General features: G+C 40.6%; 1 long non-coding RNA gene across 1 annotated transcript; it reads right to left on the bottom strand.

Annotated features, from left to right (window-relative positions):
• Window positions 1–1,263: 1,263 nt before the first annotated feature.
• Window positions 1,264–16,858, bottom strand: LOC131916450 (uncharacterized). The gene is made up of 3 exons (XR_009380547.1): window positions 16,702–16,858; window positions 9,144–9,249; window positions 1,264–2,066 (listed from the first exon to the last, which is right to left on the bottom strand). It is a non-coding gene; the product is annotated as an uncharacterized LOC131916450 (long non-coding RNA).
• Between the last annotated feature and the right edge of the window lie 2,963 nt (window positions 16,859–19,821).

The following is a 19,821-nucleotide window of genomic DNA, read 5'->3' as shown; positions in this document are numbered from 1 at the left end:
CCTACTCATTTTTGTTCCACCTTGATGGGAGACTCTCCACTGTCAGGCTCCATCAACACAAAGCTGTCAGTCATCAGTCAAGGGTGCCTTGCCAGTAGCATGATGTGCACATGGGCAGATCTGCTAACAGAATCTGTTAACAAAGATCTGCTGACCCTGTGATCTTTAAAGATGTTTTAAATTCCATCCCTTGATGCCATTTGGTAGAATGCTATCAGACCCTGATCAGAAACCATGGAGCTGTAATGGAATTATTCTGCCTTGCAGGCAGGATCTTTTGAATGCATAATTTGGCTAGTTAAAAATTCTGTGAAAGTGATATTCTCTATGCCTGCACCAAATTTCCAAAACATGTGATTCCCTGGTCATCTTTCTGACTTATCAAACAATAGCAATATCAGCAACAACATAATACTGCTTTCTTGGGATGGTTTCTTCCAGAACGAAAAAGATGGGATTAGTACCCTTCACATAGCACCAGCAAACCATGGTAAGTAGCAGCAAGAAATCTAGTCAAGACGTTGAAATTGGGATGCTGGAACTGATATTGTCTGTCATCACATTTCTTATCTAGAAGACCACAAAACCAGGTGGTGAAAACAAGGAGGCTGTGATTCTCTTCTAGGCAAGGTAGGCAAGAAAACAGGAGAAGTTGCGTTTTCCTCTTTCTGTTTGTTTTTAGGGACTCCTCTTGCAGCCAGTGTTTTCTCTGCTTAATCTGGATTCTGACTGTGGCATAGCAGTTAGTCTGTCTTCTTTAGTTATCAAAGGCTTTGTCACAGACCACATACACTCAGTTAAGATTAAGCTGCCTTCGTTAACCTCTTCTCCCTATCACTCTCTTAAGAGTCGTGTGTGTGTGTGTGTGTGTGTGTGTGTGTGTGTGTATGTGTGTGTGTGAGAAAGAGACAGAGAGAGAGAGAAACAAAGAGAGAGAGTCAGAGAGACATAGAGAGACAGAGAGAGAGAGAGAAAATCCTTCTGGGTAATGGGCATGATGATCCCAGTTAAGCACACAAATCACATGACTATCTTGGTTTTCAAGCCTGTTATTAACATATCCATCATCTTTTAAAATATCATGTTGAAAGCACTCCTTGGGAAGAATCCTTTGGGAAAATTTAAACTACTATTATTAGCCTTGGATTATTGCCATACTTTGTGCACATAGAACCTCAAATTTGAAAAGGAATCTTCTTTCTAGTGTCTATGTCACATTAACTTAGTGATCAAATTGTGCCATGTGAGTGATGCCACAGGAGTGAATGAATTAGGCAAAGCATCAAGGAGTTACAAGTGGCCTTCTATAGTTCTCCCCAACCACTTTATTCTATAGGTAAGGAACTATGTCTCTTGAAGTTTCACAATTTGCACACATTTACCCAGTAGATGAAGTACAGAAAGTGGAGCAATCTGGGTCTCTCTCCACACTTCTCATGGGCATCCTTTAATGCTTAGCCTTAATCATTCTCCAAAAATTGACACAACATGGATGAGCAACAGGCTGGTAGTTCACAAACACATTAGCCATTAAACTCTGCAATAGCACTATCTGCCTTAAAAAAATGCTTTGTGTTGCCCAAGATTAACAATGGGCTTGAATCTCATGCAGCTCCATCACACTCAACTAGAAGACAGGTCAGACATGTGGACAGAGAGGGGCTACAGCCATTTTTCACTCTCAGTGGTTTCCTTTCCTTCAAGATGTGGGTCTGGTGTTTTAGTTGCCTCTTCTTGTTTGTTTATTGGTTTTTGCTAAGGAGACGTGGATACGTGTTCTTTCTTGAGAGAGGGAAAATGTGTTGGGTAGGGGAGATTAAGATGTAAATAGGAGGGGAAAAGGGAGGCCCTGAAAGGCATCCTACTTCAACATCCTTTCTGGCTCCTTGGCACTGCTGCCACCGCCACAGATTGCTTAGCACGTAATTAGCTTGGATCTTGGAAGCCCACGTTTGCAGGTCTCACTTAGCACATTTCCTGTGCATTACTAAACATTTCAAGCCGAGATGGAGGGAAAGCAGGAGAAAGTGATTTCCATTGGCAAGAAGGTTCATGTTTCTGCTGTCCTGGAAAACAAAAGAGGAAAAAAAAATAATTGGAAATTATGCCGTTTCCCAACTTCTTTCTTATCCTACTTCAAATAAAACCCAATGATGCAAAATGTTGCTTCGCTTCTCACTCTGCAGTCCATCAGCTTGCAGTGAGCATGTTTTCTTATTTTTATTTTATTTTTTTTAAATAGCTACGTATTAAAAGTGAACCAGTCTTTGCCAGGCTTTGGATAAAAGGCTATTTATTTTCAACCAATTTGATAGCTGCAGTTTTCAGTAATTGAATTTTCTGTGGTCAGAAAAGCAGTAATCTTAGAAACCAAATAAATATTTTTTAATAAAACGGAACACTGAGAAACCCTATAATAATGTCAAAAATGTAGCCACTTATGGATGGATAAATATTTTAAGAAATTTACATTTCACCCAAAGCTGTATGTTTCGAGCTTCCCTGGAGATTCTGAGGAGCGTAACATTTTGCTTTGGGAATGGAACAATGTGAGGCTTAGATGAAAACTATACAGGCCCTATAGAAGACTTCTCTGACTGATAGAGTGCTGCAAGCTGGTAGCTTTGTCAATGACTCTACTGAAGAGTCCAAAGGAAGATTTCTTTATGTTCGTGCTATTGTCATTGGGAGCTAGATGATTCTTATGGTAGGACTGACTAGGATGCCTCATATCAGCATCTACGTACTGCTAGATAGGACAAGTAGAAGTCACTATGGCAACAACCTCCATCCTCCCAGTTGTAACAATCAAATATGTGACCAGACCTTCCAAGGCATCTCTTGACTGGGTGCTGTGATGGTTAACTGAAGACATCGATATACCTGGGTTAAAGGATGCCCTCAAGGCTGGTGAAAAAGTATTTCTGGGTCTATCTTTGCAATGCTTCATTGGAAGTAATGGAACTTAAGAAAGTGCTTCCTCATCAATATTGGCATAAATAGAATAAGAAGGCAGGTTTTCAGACACCAGCATCTGTCCATCCACCCCCAGTTCTCAGACTCTAACTGTCATACCAGTGGCTCTCCTGACTCTTAAGATTTTGTCAGTAAACCTTGGACCTTCTTGGCCTTTATGACCATGTCTGATTATCCACATATTTAGTCTCTTCTTAAATATCTGCTTGAGTACTATTGGCTTTCTCCTCACTATAATCATACCACAACATGGGTGTGTATTAGTTACTTTTCTGTTGCTGTGATAGAATGCCATGATAATAAGCAATTTAGCGAATAGAGGGCTTATTGGGGTCTGTAGTTCCAGAGTAGAAGTACAGTCCATTATGGGTGAGAGGATATCAGCAGGAAGATGAGGCTAGGTTGGCAGTCGGGAAGCAGGCTGATCACATTCCTTCCACACATAGGAAGTGGGACAAGGCTATAAAATCTCAATGCCTACCAGAGTCACATACTTCCTCCAGCAAGGCTCCACAAGCCAAAGGTTCCATAAACTCCCCAAACAGAGCCACTAACCTGAGACCAGGTGTTCAAACATGAACTGATGGGGGAAATTTTATTTTCAAATCACAAGTTACAAAATTGCCCCTGCATAAGAACCCCATGAATGATTAAGCGAATTATTTGGTACACACACTGTCTCCAATGTTGTTTTCTTGCATTTCTTTTTTATGTAGTATTTTTATCATACCAAGGGAAATATCTTCAGGTCAATATGCAGAGGTGAGCAAAGGGAGTTACTTAAACAGGTCATAAGCAGTATTTGTTGAGGACATAAAGACCACAATTGCAGAGGGAATTATATTTGTTTTAGACTTATCCTTAGGTTATTTTCTTAATTCTTGATTGCTAGATTTACATTTGGCTATATAAGTATATACTAAATTAAACTCTTGACATTATATTCTATTTTTAAATGCTGTACATGCTTATTTTGATTTTTCTATGTGGTACAAACTGTTTTACAGTTAATGAATGAGAAAGAATCAAGAGGGATGAGTAGAGTCATATTTCAGCACTCAGATAAAAATTCCACACAAGAAACACCTTGTGACTGGCACTATGGAAATGTATTAATTTTGGACCTTACCCTAGAGAACAATGTCAAGGTAGAAGAATTCTTGTTCCTTAAGAAGAGAACAATGGTGTTAATCTAACAGCATCATAAAAATGGCCAATTCCTGATATTTAAAAAGTATAAATCTGAGAATGCATGCTTTTTTTTCTTTTCTCTTTTCTTAACTCCACCTATACCTACTGTATAGGTTGGAAATGCAAGATTTAAGGTGTGTCAAAATTTCTATGATAGCACTCAAAGAACTGAGAAGAAAGCCTTTGCTCTTCTTATGTGAACATGGGGATGGACTCTTGGAATAGGGAAATTATTCCCTACTGGTCCAGTCCTAGTTGTATGCTCTCTTCTGTCACTCTTCCCTGGTGTTATTTATAGGGCTATGTTTGAGTGGTTACTTACAGGAGAATGGATGACTCAAAGGCAGCTGCCTCACTGGAAAAGCCATGGGTGATGACTCAGGAATGCTGTATCTTTGGGGTTCCCTGCACAACTTCCTGGCAGCTTAGCTGGATGAGGAGTATCCCCAGAAGTCATTGCTGCTGAAGTAACTTTGGAGAGGGACCTTATAAACCTTGACAGTTTTAGGGACTTCCTGAGACTTGGGAGTTGTTTACTTTCTGAGTCTAATGAGCCTCCTTTACTCCTCATAGGGAGGGAATGTTTCAGTTCACAGGAAATTGCATTCCACCACTAGGGATCCTCAGTTCTAGAGTGAGTACAGTTCAGGTCTTAGACTGTGGAGAAAGGTTGCTCGGTCTTGATGTCTTCTCTGTCCAGTCCATGAGTGTGAGATCTATTTCCATATTTGTAAATCCATGCTAATAGCTGAACTCTTCTCTATGAAAAAAATGCTCTCTTTTTAGTTTGAAGAATGACTCTTCTTTGATTTGAATTCCTTCAACACTCCCATGGCCTTGTAGACTTTATGACAGCATACTCTTGTAAACTTGATGAGAATAAGGAAAGCAGGTCAATGTGGATTTGAGAAGGGGTTAGGAGGTCACAGAAAAATAAGTGGTATATGAGTCTCTTTTAGGTAGAAGGCAAATGGGTAGAGCTGCAAATTTCTACATTTATTCCCATCTGTGTTGCTGTTCATGTGAGCAGAAGGCAAAAGCCAAGATACTGAGGTATGGATTAGCCTTGGGCCATTAAAAATCCCTCCAGAAACATACTGCAAGACTAAGGGCCTTTAGGAAACAAGGCTGACCCCTACTCTGATGTTGTGCAAGTGACTATGGCCTTGCTCAGCTATTTTCCAGGGTAATAGAAATGATGCCTATAGAATAGCATTGTTGTACTTTGAATTTGAAATGCCCCTATGGACTCATGTATTTGGTCCTTGCCTCAGAGCTGGTGGCTCTGTTTGGGAAGGCTGTAGAATGCTTAGTGAGTGGAGTCTCCTTGGAGGAAGTAGTTCACTAGGAGTACCCTGGGATTTTGTAGCCCTGCTCTTCCTCCTGTCTTATGTTACTTCCTGGTTGCAGATGCAATGTGACCAGCAGCCTCCTGCCTCTCTTGCTGTGCCTTCGCCACCCTGATGGACTGTATCCCCAAAATCTGGAACCCCAAACAAGCACTTTCTTAAGTTGCTTCTTGTCAGGTATTTGATCATAGCAACAAGAAAGGCAACTAACATGGAAAATCAAGACTTAAAAAAAATAAAAAGTTCCAGCCCAGGCCAAAACACAGATTCTGCTGGAGCCATGCCTGACAAGGAGTCTATTGTCATTTGCCACTACAGACTTGGTTAGATCCAGAGGCACCACTGTCCATGGCTGACCTTGGTGTGTGTTTTTAATTTTTAATGGCATTTTCCATGCAATATTCATTTGAAATCGACATGACCTAATTTCATATGTCACAATTTTAAACCCATAGATTTTATTTTTTCTAAACCCGTCAATGATTACTTCCTTGGTGTCTCTGGAACTTTCCCAGAGGCAATGGGCACCATTTCAGAATAACTCCAAATGTGGTCCATTTGTGGGGGAAAGGGGAAAGCGTAGTCCCATTTTTATTAGTGGATCCAGACCTCTCCGTTGGTCTGGAAACTTCTTTTATCCTTCTGCATATGCATTTATTTTTGCTGATTCGAATCATTATTCAGTTAAATTAGTCCCAGTTTAGTAATAACGACCTCCCTCTAGTTTGTCCCTTTAATGTTAGTGAAAACTAAAACCCAGGTGGTTTTCAACATGACACTCGCTGGAAATCAGTTATGAAATTACCTGTTTATTAATGACGTGTCAGGAGACTGACATGCTAACTGCAGGCACCGGCTGGGGTAGTGCTAATATAGAAATAACAAGGCCATATTATGTGCAATATGTATTCTACGGAACTGTTACTTTCAATCCCCAGGGACACCTCTGAAATCCAGATGTTTCATCTCAAGATTTTAATCCCAGAGAGGGAAGATTTTAAAGAGAAATCAAGCCCACTTAAAGTTGTTGCTTCGCCACACTTTCTGACTGGGAAACTCCTTGGAGTAGATATTTGCTCTCATAGATTCAGAGGGTTCTGGTTATATGAAGTAATTAGCTGAAGTGGGAGAAGTCACTTTACAATCAAAAAGTGGATTTAAAGCATGACCCTAAAATGCACATTGGAGGCCCATCTTTTCGTATATCAGGGAAGCTTTCCAGGTATAGGGGCTGCAGGAGAAAACCAGGGGATTTTTACTGAAAATAAGGAACTTTTACGGGAAGGTATTACATTTTTATCATAAAGAGCTGTGGCCACAACTCTATAAATAACACACTGTACAGATTCAAGCAGACTGTGTTTTTCTTTTTCTTTCTTGAAGCAGACAAAAATGTGTCAGAAAGTTGATATTAGCTACAGGTAAAATAAACCAGTGATCCTTGCAACTTGGGTGGGAGGACGTTACTTTTCCCTCCTTTCCTTGGTCCTTGGAGTGTGCTATACACGAGCTCACACAGCAGATTGAGTGTAGAAATGCTAATCATCTGATGATTCTGCTACTGCAAACAAACTCCAGGATGTAACAAGGCACTGAGTCAGTTGTCCACAAATACTGCCTTCCACACAATGAATCTCAGGAGCTCAATCTGAATAGATGAGCTTGTGGGTCACGGTTCCCCCTTTTCTCTCTCTTAATATGAATGCACTGATCTTTCCCTAGTCGTCTCTCAGCTTACAGGACAAAGTAGAAAGCAGTGGCCAGCAACTTTGAAGTCTGTGTGTGAAAATCCCGAGAATCTGTGGAAGTCTACACTAAGTCACATTTGGACCCCCAAATCTGAACTTTCATGTGAGACAGGGAGAGACCTGAGCACAAACACACTGACAAAAGAAGGGACAATATTACTCCCCCCACTTTGCTCGAGCTTCAGATTATATTCTGTCAGTTTTTTTCCTTTGAAGAAATCTTCCCATCTTGTGAAACAGATGTCTGCATTCTTCACCGGTATGGGGAGAAGGGTAGTGGATTTGGTTGTGTGGACAATCTGTCTGTGAAATTAATGAAGGTGTTTTGGCTTTTGTGCTAAGGGAATGAGGCAAAGGAGGTAACTACTGCTGGTTACCTGAAATTTAATATCTAAGGAGGTATTGACATGGTTCAAATTTCAGCTCTCACATCCCTTGTCCTCTCTTACCACCTCCTTCTAATGTGCTTTTGATGTTTCGCTTACGATTTTCAAGAACATTCCCTTCCCTCTGTCGTAGGTATGATCACCTTTTACAGTTATGTTTACCTAACACCTGCCTCTCAGGCTAAATTTAGTTTTTTTAAAAATATTTTGTTTTATTTATCATTTATTTATTCATTTCTCTATTATGTTAAACAGCGTGTCGCTCTTCAGTTCAGGCTGGCCTTGAATTCATGACGATCCTACTGCCTTAGCATTTTAAAATGCTTGGACTACACTAGTGGCTGACTTGCCACACTCAGCTCAGCGATTTAAATTTTTTTTATTTTAGTGTATGTGTGTGTGTGTGTGTGTGTGTGTGTGTGTGTGTGTGTGTGTGCATACTATGTATGAAGTCAGAAGATAATGTCAGATACCCTATAGCTGGAATTACAGCATTATAGACAATTGTGAGCCACCCAATGTGTGTGGTGGAAACTGACCTTGGGTCCTCTGGAAGAGCAGCAAGTGCTCTTAACTCATGAGTCATCTCTCCAGCTATTCAGCACTACAATTTAGTCTTAATTTGTTATCACAGTGCCTTGAAGATAAGTATCAGGCCCTTATTCAAAGCTGAGCTTGCACGAACCATACAGTATTCTGTGATAGTTCATAGTTGACAGTTCACTTTCTAGGGTAATTTCTCATTTGATATGCCTTATGAGCTTTGAAGATAGTTTCAATGTATTATATAATCTCTATTTCCCAGAGGGTCATTGATTCCCAGAGAAGTTGGGCAATGTACTTACACCATGTTGAGACAGGAGCTGAAAGATTTGATCTGAAACTCTGGACATCAGGATATTTTTTTCCTATCACTCTGCACTATGGGGTCCATAGAAAACATACTACCAGAGAGGGTAGAAAATAAGAATTCAGGTAGAAGGGTGCCACAATAAAAATAAAATTATAATCCCGGATATTAAAGCCTAGTTCTTAAAGGGAAAAGCCATGCCTTAATAAGAAAGTGTTTTGATTTTGAATTCCATATTCTCATCTTGAAAATACTTTTTCAAATTGGACCCAATTTAGTGGGAACCCCAAGGATGATAAGTCCTCAAACAGAGGAAGAAAAAAAATCAATTTCCCAAGAGGCAGTAGTGATTTGAAATATTTGTTGGAGCCTAAGGGATGTATGAAATCTACATGGTTATTTACATAAATTTCTTATAATTTCTATCACAAATATACCCTTGCTGTTCTCCCAAATCTTTATTTAATAATGATCATAATAAAATTAAGTTTATCTCCACTGCCTTGCCTTGGTGCCAAGCAGCCAAAGTCAGCAGCCCAGTTTTTTTTTTTTATGATTCTTTTTCAGTATAAGTTCCAGAATAGAAAATGCACATGACTATGGGATGGCTATGTTCATGTTTTCTGAAAACTTCAATTCCCACCTGGTAACACTATTTGGAAGTAGATAATTATCAGCAGAGTGAGGCCACTTTCTCACTAAAGCAAGTCTTGTTTTCCAATGCTCTTCATTTGCAGGTTTTGAAAGTCCTGTAGAAGAAAGGACATGTTTCAGAATATTGTCTTCCCTGGTAGTTAATTTTCAAAGAGAAGTCCCCTGCAACCCCCAAATACCCTAGTTTAGATTTAAAAGCTGGAGAAGGTTATGAAGTGGGTTTAGTTTAAAGACTGCTTAACGGCAGGTCATGCTAATGTGTGGTGTGAGGGGGACTCCAGGCAAAAAACATAAAATGAGAGAATTCAATACCCAGTGTTGAATGTCCCTACCAATGGAAAGGGATGGATGGAACACAACGTCTTCCTTTATTAGCTAAAGAATTTGGTGTATTTGTGTGATGAATGTAGGCTTGTGTTTTTCTGCCATAGACGCCTGGGTAGAACACGATTCAATTAACTTAAGAAAACAAAAACAAAACTGAAAACAACAACAAGCTCTATTCCTAAGACTTACTTCTAAGTTTTTCTACCCTGTCCTCTCTAATGAAACCAAATCTCCAAATCCTGTTGATTTTTCTAGTGAGAAAAAGAAAACGAGAAAGAAAGAAAAAAAGAAAGAGCAAGAAAAAAGAAAGAATGAAAGGAAGGAAGGAAGGAAGGAAGGAAGAAAGGAAGGAAGGAAGGATAATAGACCTTGGTGAATATTTACCAAGTTCTTACCATCCACCTAAGTTTGAACTAATGCATTTAAAAATAGCCATTTTCTACTCACAGAGTTTCTTCTGCATCAGACCTTCCTGTTTTCATTTAGATCTAGCTGTCCACTGATAAACTGTCATAATAATTTGGAAATAGTCATTTCACCATTCTTATGTTTTGTGAAATGATAAATAAAATTTACATAGATTTACATATTAATGTAAATATCATATAAACAATATAAAATATTATACACAGATGAGAAACATGTAGACAGAAAAATTGGTAGTTATTTCTCAGAATTCTTAGAGATAAACTGTAGAGCTCGAATATGTCACTTAACCTCAAATCCATATCTAATCTGATCTTTTAGTCTATATTTTCCCTCTCACAATTATTCTAATTGTATGCTTGAAGGCTTGGCAGATGTATAGCAGATTATCCCAGTGACCTTCTGTATGCTTTAAAAAATTATCTTTCCTTAACTTAGACAGATCTCACTCATTCTTTATTATTATTATCTTTCAATGCCAATGTGCATTAAAGCATTTCCTTTCTCGGTTGCATATCTTCATATCTGTTTTCCTTTCTTGCATGTATGGTATGCACATGTATCATTGCAAGCACCCACCTGGGCACACATGGGAGCAGAGGCAGACATCTATTGTCTTTCTCAGTCTGTCTCCACCTTATTTTTTTGAGGCAGAGTCTCTTTCTACATCTTGAGCTTTCTGATTTGGTTAGGAAGGTTGGGCAGTGAACTCCAAAGCTGTCAGTCCCCTCAGCACTGAGGCCACAGGCGAATACCACCATGACCAGTTTTTGATGGTAGGGGTCCAAAATCCAAACTCAAGCCCTCATGCTCATGCAAACATTTTATCCCCTGAGCTGTCTCTCCAGCACACAGTTATACTTTTATTGGTTCCACTAATGAGACAGACACGAATGTATAACTTTTAGAGTAAAATGTAAAATGAAAATGTTGGGGTCTTGCTAAGAGTCTGTTATGACTTTCAAGATGGTGGTAGATGGGAAGAAAGGCAGCTGGGAACTGTTTTGAGTGTGCCTGACAGCAGAGAGGGTGTGATTATGGTGATGGTTCTGGAGTAAAGGCAAGTTATAAGTGTTTCTATTTAGGTTAGCATGAGGTTAGAATTGAAGTAGTCTGATACTCAGGCTGGCTCCAGGCACCAGTGAGTACAAAACCCGAGTCTCGGCTCTCCCCACTTTGTCCATGTTTATCTGTTATGGCTCCTTTTAGGACTTTCAAAGTTTATTTCTACTATGCCAAATGGCTGTGTTGATGTCATACGTCACAGACATGTTGAGCATGCCCATTTTTCCATAAATTAATTCTTGTAGGTGTTTATTTGGGATGGAATGATTTCGCTGCAGAGTTTGTTTGTTCGCTGTTTTTCTGTTTACTTTGCTCAGATGTTTGGGCATTTTATACATCAGATCATCTTGACTAACACTTCTTCATTCTCTCTTTCTCCTACAAATCTCCTGCCAACCATCAAACTAAACTAAGGAGTGATTACTCCTTAATGCCCATCCCTGAATTGCCAACTCCTACACTGTGTCCTGTAGGCTAAGACACACACTTCAATAAATCGCAGTATCCACACCACTGAGTGCCATGGAAGTCTGATGCTCCCTCAGTGCTGATCTAAAGTCAGAGTGTGTCAGAGGATGCCTTTCCATGTTTGACTCCGAGGCTCACTATCTTTGTGCCTATTATGGTCATGGAGCCTCAGGCTGTTGAGGGGAAGCAGAGAGATGAGGGGCTGTGTGCTATCATACTCATTGGACTTCAAGGGAGGCACACCACTTCATCCACACCAAGCACATCACTAAAATCTAGTCCCTAGTCCCTGCTGGGATGCAAAGAACATGGATACAGTCTTGAAGACTTGTTGTCCCCAAGGAGAGGCTGCTTCTGCCTTGGAACTTAGTCCAGGTTTCGTTTAATCTCTCACACTTCTTACCACTGACTACTGTAGCTAGAGTTTTTCTGCCTGGCCCACAGTCAGGGCAAATCTCTTTCACCTGCCAGTCCCACAGCCTCTCAGACCTGACCAAGTAAACACAGAGACTTATGTCGCTTTCAAACTGTATGGCCGTGGCAGGCTTCTTGCTAACTGTTCTTATAGCTTAAATTAATCCATTTCCTTTAATCTATACCTTGCCACATGGCTCGTGGCTTACCAGCATCTTCACAAGCTGTTTCTCATCGTGGCGGCTGGCAGTGTCTCTCTGACTCAGCCTTCCACTTCCCAGCTTTATTCTCCTCCTTGCCCCGCCTATACTTCCTGCCTAGCCAACGGCCAATCAGTGTTTTATTGATTAATCAGCAACACATTTGCCATACATCCCACAGCAGACTACTGTGGATAAGTGTTGATCTTTTACTCATCTGACACAAACTCTAGGCTTCTCCCTCTTGGATTGAACTCTGGTCTTATTCCCTGTTCAACGTTTTTACCAGTGAGGATTAGGACTCAATGTCGTCCCTGACTGAGTCACTCAAGTCAGGAGGATGGAATGAATGAATTAGTTTAAACAAGGAGAGTCTATCTCTGAAATTGAGACCAAGGTCAGTTTTACACAAAGCAAATGAGGCAAAGTTCTAAGGCAAAGCCCACAGAAGTAACTTTTCTCAAGACCTCCCGGGGTAAGGCACATAACTCTGAACCTGTCCTCCCCATCATGTGACTCAGTGTTTCCTATATCATCCTTGTCTTTTTTCCCTCTCTTCTTTTACCCTAGTGGCTTTCTTCTTAGGAATCATGATCCCACTCATATGAGTGTCCTGTAACAGCTAGCTAGCTCCAGGAATTTTCCTATGGTAAGAACTGAGTGAAGGATTTATCCAATTGTATTAGAGCCTTTAGGATCGACATAAGCAGAAGCCTGGCCTCTAGTATAACTGTGCTTCATCAGATACACCTGTGTGTCTTAAGTTTTTCAACCTTGGCTGGGAGGTGGTGGCACATGCCTTTAATCCCAGCACTCGGGAGGCAGAACCAGGCAGATCTCTATGAGTTCGAGGTCAGCCTGGGCTACCAAGTGAATTCCAGGAAAAGGCGCAAAGCTACACAGAGAAACCCTGTCTCGATAAACTGAAAAAGAAAAGTTTTTCAAACTTATATTATAGATTATTCTTCCCTGTTCTCCCTTCCAGAATTATCCCAGCTACCTCTAAGCATGCCTTTGCCATGAAAGGTGACTAATGAACACGAGCCTACTGCTGAAGCAGGTGGACAGAGTTCTAATATAACAGCCCCTGGCAGGTAGCTCCCAAGGAAGACCACACGGGTACCATGACAGCCTATCAAAAAATATTTGAGTTTGACCAGAAACTATTTTATTTGAGTTTAGAAGACTCAGACACAGCTGCTTGGGATTTTGCTGTCAATGTTTTACCTACCCCAGTTGCTACTGAAAACAGTTTGCAATTCATCTGAGGATTCTTTATATATGCCCTGAAGTATATGTAGCATTTAATTGGAAAACCATCAAGTAAAGGCTTCTAGGCCATGTAAGCGACCACCTCAGTGACAACTTTGAGCAACTGGCCTCTGTGGCTTTGCCCCGTATGGACGTTGATACACAGATACCCCTGTACTAAAAATGCATTTTTTTTTTTGGTCACATTTCTAGGCAAGCAACTTTGACTGACTGGCCTGGGAGTGTTAAGGACAGGCAGTTTGGGCTCTAACAAGTTTAAAGAACAAAGTAATCTCAAAAATTAGATATCTAATCCATCAGGAGGAAGTGGGATTGAAGAGCTGGGTGGTATGAAAGCTTTTATTTATTTATTTATTTATTTATTTATTTATTTATTTATTTATTTATTTATTTATTTTTGTGTGTGCATGTTGATAGGTGCATGCATGTCTCTCTCTCTCTCTCTCTCTCTCTCTCTCTCTCTCTCTCTCTCTCTCTCTATGTGTATGTGTGTAAAGGTCAGAGGACATCTCCTCAGCTGATGCTTCTCAGGCACTGGTACCTTCTTTATGGAACTGAATCTGTTGCTGGTCTGGAACCCTCCACAGAAGTCAGGCTGTCTGTCCAGCAAACCCTGGGGATCTGTGCACCTCAGAGCTAGGATAACAGGAACTCACCATCACACCCAGCTTTCTTTTGGGAATGGAACTTGGGTCTTCTTGCTCAAAAGACAGGCACTTTACTGACTGAGTCACCTCCTAGCCCAAGTTCCCTTCCACTAAAAAAAAAAAAAGGGTTTTTTTTTTTTTGAGAATTTCACACACGAGTAATGTATTTTCATTGTATCCACTCCTCCCTCCCTCTCTACCCCCCAGATCTCCCTAACACCCTCTTTCAATTTTTCTTCTCCTTTATAACACACACACACACACACACACACACACACACACACACACACACACACACAATAGAGACTTACTAATGTTGCCTTTATCAACTTGAGTGTTTAGCTGACATGAACATGGGTCCAAGTTTCCTTTCTTGTTGAAGAAAACGATTGGAGAAAGGAGAGGAGGAAGGAATAAAGGTAAGGAGAAAAGAGGAAAAGAGGGCTAAAGGGAAAGAAAGGAGGGAGGGAGAGAGGGTTCCTGTTTGCTTCAGAATCTATTTACGTGTATCAAGTCTGATGACAAGAGGGGGTATGTCCAAAAGCACAATTGAAAAGCATTATCTAAGTGTTTAACTCTTGTCCCATCACCTGAGTTGGAAGCTTACACCATCCATCACCTTTAAGTTTGAAAAAGAAATATCTCTCTCCAGAAGGCAAGTGTATATCCTCTGTGACTGGATTGAGAACCCCAGGACACCCTTTGTCAATCTCTTGGGGGGCATTTCTTCTAGTCAAGCCACAGAGAAAGATGGTAGAGAGTGGTGTTACCCGCGCACAGGATGGCAAAGACAATTACCCATCATATGGCCCCACTTCATACAGGGTTTGCTTTGCGATTGCTTCTTATGAACAAAAACTGCCTGTATCACAGTCAAGGGGGGAGGAGACTGGAAAAAACTAGCAAAGGGGATTTTTTTTTTTTTTTTTTTTTTTTTAGAGAGAGAGCCAGGCTGGCACCAAAAATATAATTTAGTGTGCAGGTATTTGATTTGATAGAAAACCTGCATTGATTTAAAAAAAAAAAATAGGTACTTGACAAGGTTGTAATTCATCGAGAGGGGCCAAGCCTGCAGCTTAAGTTTGACATCCCCTTGCAACCTAAACCATAACTGGTTTTAGGTGATCCCCTGTGAGGGTAGCATGTTGCAGCTGGCAAAAAAATAAACAGTCCAGAGCCCTGTGTTAACCTCTCTCTCTCTTTCTCTTTCTCTCCCTCTCTCCCTCTCCCTCCTCTACCCCCTCTCTGATTTATGCCAGGAGCTAAGGAAAACAGTTACATATTTGTGAGCACCAGTTTTGTTTGGGTTTTGTAAGCTTGCAGGATCCAGGTCCTGCTGAGAGAGGGAACCAAACCTGCAAGAGGTGGGAACAGGAGCAGAACCAGCAGCAGGCATCCAGCCCTGTGGACTGGGGAAGCGAGATGAGGCAGGAACACAGTTGCTGGGAGGGTAGACCCACCAGCCATCAATTACACAGCCTCCTACTCTTCCTTCTCCACCTCTAGACCATTTGAGGCTTTCAGGCTGACTTCAAGGAGGGCCTGACTTAGTTTCCCTACGGGACATCATTCTTTCTTAGCAGTTCAGTAAACTGGTTTTTCATCAAGGAATGCCAATTAACAGATGGGAACATGGAGGAAGACTATGTGTCTTTTTTTTTGCCGAACAAGATCAATAGCTATTAGCCTATCTTAGCCCCATATTCTTGAAAAAATATTATAAAGATCTTTCCCAAAAAAGCACGTAGCCCAACTTTTTTTTCCTTAGCTGACTGCAGCCATGGTTTACCACCCATATACTTGCCAGAACCTCTAAATTACATTATGACATCATCCTTCCTTGTGTATGTTCCTGTCACGTTGCATAAATACGCCCTTGCCAGTTTGTTTCTTTAATCTTTTCTGTCCACAGCGTATATCACAGGATGACTTCAGGAGACAGATGATTCCACAATCGTGAACAAAATCATTTCAATTGCAACTGGTCTCCATGACGACATGAAAATATAAATATCTACAGCATTAAAGAGGGTAAAAGAAAACAACACCATCCCAGTGGTATAAAAAAAATGAGGCTAATTCAATACTTAGGGCAGGTTTTTAAGTCTTCTTACCACTGTGCTACCACATATACATGATGCCTTTTCAAATACACACAGAGAAAGAAGTGGACTTTTTTTTTTTTCTCAATCCCGTTTGTCTCCTTTTCAGACACAACCCCTGATTCACCAGTCTCTGGACAGGCAGTGGTAACAGCAGCAGCAGCAGCAGCAGGGACGCCTGTGAACTCGAGTATAATAAAATTCTAGTATAACAGTGTGTTGAATGTTTACTTTGGCCAGGCTGCCCTCCCAAATCCCCCTTTCAACTAATATTTTAAAATGTGGAAAGACATTAAAATGGAGATAAATTCAAGGCTCTTTCTGAAAGCGAGTACCTCTTACACTAGGAATTCTGGGCTCTATCTGCTCTGTCCCCTTCAAATGATCTTCATTTTTATGTTTATTGTGGCCAGGGAGTTCAAGGCACTGCCTGCCTGTTTTCTCTGAAGTAAGAAAGAAAAGGGGAAAAGGGCCAGGTATCCTGTTCTCACCACTTTCGTCTCATGGCAGACGTTTAGACTTGATACTATGGAAAATGGATAGAGTGACATTTATCGTAGGCGCTTCATAGAGTCACAGAATTAAAACTCACACTTCTGGAACCAAGAAGTGTTAGAAATGCTAACCTGCTGTGCGAGGTGCAGAAGCACTGTGTTGCTGGGCCTGGGCTCTGCCTCTTTCTGTGTAAAGGAGATCGCAAGCGAAGGAACGCAATGGAGACATCAGGGAAAATGAGGTTTCTTGTTGTCAGAAGAGTAGATTCTTAGAGAGAGAACAACTGACGGCATGAGGTCATGAGGGTAACTGAAGAGGGGGATTATGACATTATGACATCGGGTGAAAGCCGAGAGTGAGGAAAATGAGTTGGTGGCAAGGTGAAGATGTACATGGCCTTAAAGGAGACAGGGCATTAAAAGTTTGGCTCTATGTTTAGTAAGTACCAGTAAATAGGAGCAGTTGTTGTTGTTATTTATTGTTGTTGTTGTTGTATGTGTGTTGAGTGTATAGTACATGCATGCCTTGGTGTGCATGTGTGCATGTGGAAGTTCATGAAGGTGTACTTGCATATTTTTTGAGAAGAAGATAGCATCTTGTATCTTCTCAATCACCCCCTCATTTTGTTTTTTGAGACAGAACCTCTCATTGAATTTAGAGGTCACCAATTCAGCTATATGGAGTCAAAAAAAATCTATGCATTTGAAACCTAGAACAATGTTTGTTGTTTGTTTACTGTATGCATAATTATTGGAAAGTAAACTACATTAAAGGACCAAATAAAATGATCTGGAGACAGGTTTCTGCTTTCCTTTATTTGCCTAACTTTGTGATCATTCTCTTGATTAACATTCAGTAGATGTATTCATTGGCTATTCAATGGTGAGGGAACATAATTTTTAGTCTAATTGAGCTTGTGGTGTGGTTGGTTGGGTTTAGAGAAAGAATAATCAACACTTGGTTAGACAGTTGATCACAGTGTGAGAGAGCAGTTCCGGGAAAGATGAGCTATGTCTACACAGCAAATATGGCAGCAGGGACAGCTTATGCAGTAACTTCCTCTTTATCCATTTGCCCACTTCCTGTCATTTCAATAACCTGAAACTTAGACAGCTGAAAAAACTTTTCAGTGAAAAATGCCATGAGAAAATAATGTAAGCCGGGCAGCTTTAATTCTAGCACTTGGGAGGCAAAGGCAGGCAGATCTCAGTGAGTTCAAGGCCAGCCTGGTCTACAAAGCGAGTTCCAGGACAGCCATGATTGCTACACAGAAAAACCCTATCTAGAAAAACCAAAATAAATAAATAAATAAATAAATAAATAAATAAATAAAGCATAAGTTTTAAACCCTGCATGAGTACTATGCCTAAAAATCTCACACTGTTTTGCTTTACTCTTCCATAGACAGGAATCATACAATTACCCAGTGTATCCACATGGTATATGCTACACGCCTGTCAGTCTTTTGTCAGCTGTTTCACTTACCAAATCAAATCTGACTGTATCACGGTTACCGTTTGCCATGATGGTCTCAAAGCGCATGAGTCACATTGCTGGGAAATTAGATGTGTCAAAAGAGAGCTACAGGTGCTGCCTTTAGACAAGACAAGTGTCAAAGCCCCGAACTTAAAAAGGAATGAAAACCAGCATGTGCCTCAACAAAAATTAGGCCACTGAATAGAAGTGCTTTAGCTGAAAGTGAAATTGAATGATAGACATTTGTGTGGTCTTTGATTTCAGGCATTCATTGATGATCTTGGAGCCTATCCCTTTCAGATTTAGGAAGTACATGTAGCCTGACAAGAAGGTGCTCCTACATGGAGGTGATCTAGAAACCCAGGGTATGAAAGGTGTGAAGATGTCAGATATGTCTATTGCACTGGGATGAACCTGTGAAGCAGGTCTAGAATCACGAACAGTGTGCAACAGACTTGGCAAACTATAAACAGAGCAATGTGGTTAGTGCAAAGCAGGCACAGAGAGATTACTTTCCAATTGCACAAGTTGAGAAATATGTGGGGTCAGTTAAGCAAAGTATTAGAAAGTAATAGACATAAAAAAAATAAAAAATATGTCTATGTGCTGTGCATGCACATATATGTGTGTATAGGAGGACTTGCATGCAGGTGTACAAGCAGGTGTGCACAAGGAAGTTAGATTGACTTAGGGTGTCTTACTCTCTCACTTGTTATCATAATTATTGAAACAGGTCTCTTACTGAACCTGGAATTCTCTGTTTTGGTTTAGTTGATGACATGTAAGCCCCTAGGTTCTGCCTGTCTCCAACTGCACCCACTCTCTGGTGTTAAGGTTCCAGATGTTTGCTCTGCCACCACACCCAGCTTTGTCCATGGGTGCTATAGATCCAAACTCAAGTCTTCATGCTTGAGTGACAAGCATTTTATCTAATGAGCCAGCCCCATGAAGTGGCATTTGTCAGACACTTTGTGGAGCAAGGTAGATGTTAGCACAATCAGGCACCAGTGGAATCTACTCTGGCAAAGTAAGAGGTGTAGCCACATAGTGGGCTTCAGGATTTTTGTTTGTTTATTTTGTTTTGTTTTTGAAACTCTGATGGGAAGTCACGGCTCAACTTGATTCCTTGTGTGCTCAAAATGTTATACAGAGATCCAGGTGGTTGTTCATCTCAAAATACATCATTATAATTCACACAACAGCACTGCTCCAAATGCCCAAAGCACAAAGCTACTAGGATGCCTTGGAAGAGCACAGAGGGCTCAAAGTCTCCTGTGTATGTATCCAATGGACTACCACTCCACAATGAGAAGGAATAAGCTGTTAATATTGACCTAAGTCAGGGTATCTCAGAATGATAGTGTTTGAATAGAACAAGAATGGTGTTAAAACATGCTAATGTATGGCTTCATGTGTATAAGGTAAAAATAGTGAGATATCTGATGGGATTGGCTACTTTAAGGGAGGGGGATAGCTAGGGTCCTGTCATCTTTCCAATTTTTAATCTGGATATTAGAATTATATGGGTGTGCTTGTAAACTTTTAAATGAAAATGTTACATGATACAGTTACACACACACACATACACACACACACTCACGTGTGTGTGCTTCCTACTCCACAGAAAATAAGACAAAGAGGGCTTATAACAGAAGTTGTTCTAATTCTTACCCCCTCTTTACAACTTCTTCTAGAGATGAATACCAGACACGTTACAGATGTTCTCTGCTCTGGCATGATGTCTCAGCTATGATACTACTGGCATTTGTAACTGG

Source organism: Peromyscus eremicus, chromosome 8a, assembly GCF_949786415.1.
Source record: "Peromyscus eremicus chromosome 8a, PerEre_H2_v1, whole genome shotgun sequence".
Lineage (NCBI taxonomy): Eukaryota > Metazoa > Chordata > Mammalia > Rodentia > Cricetidae > Peromyscus > Peromyscus eremicus.
Note: the sequence above shows the minus strand (reverse complement) of the source record. Positions and strands in the feature narration are given on the sequence as shown.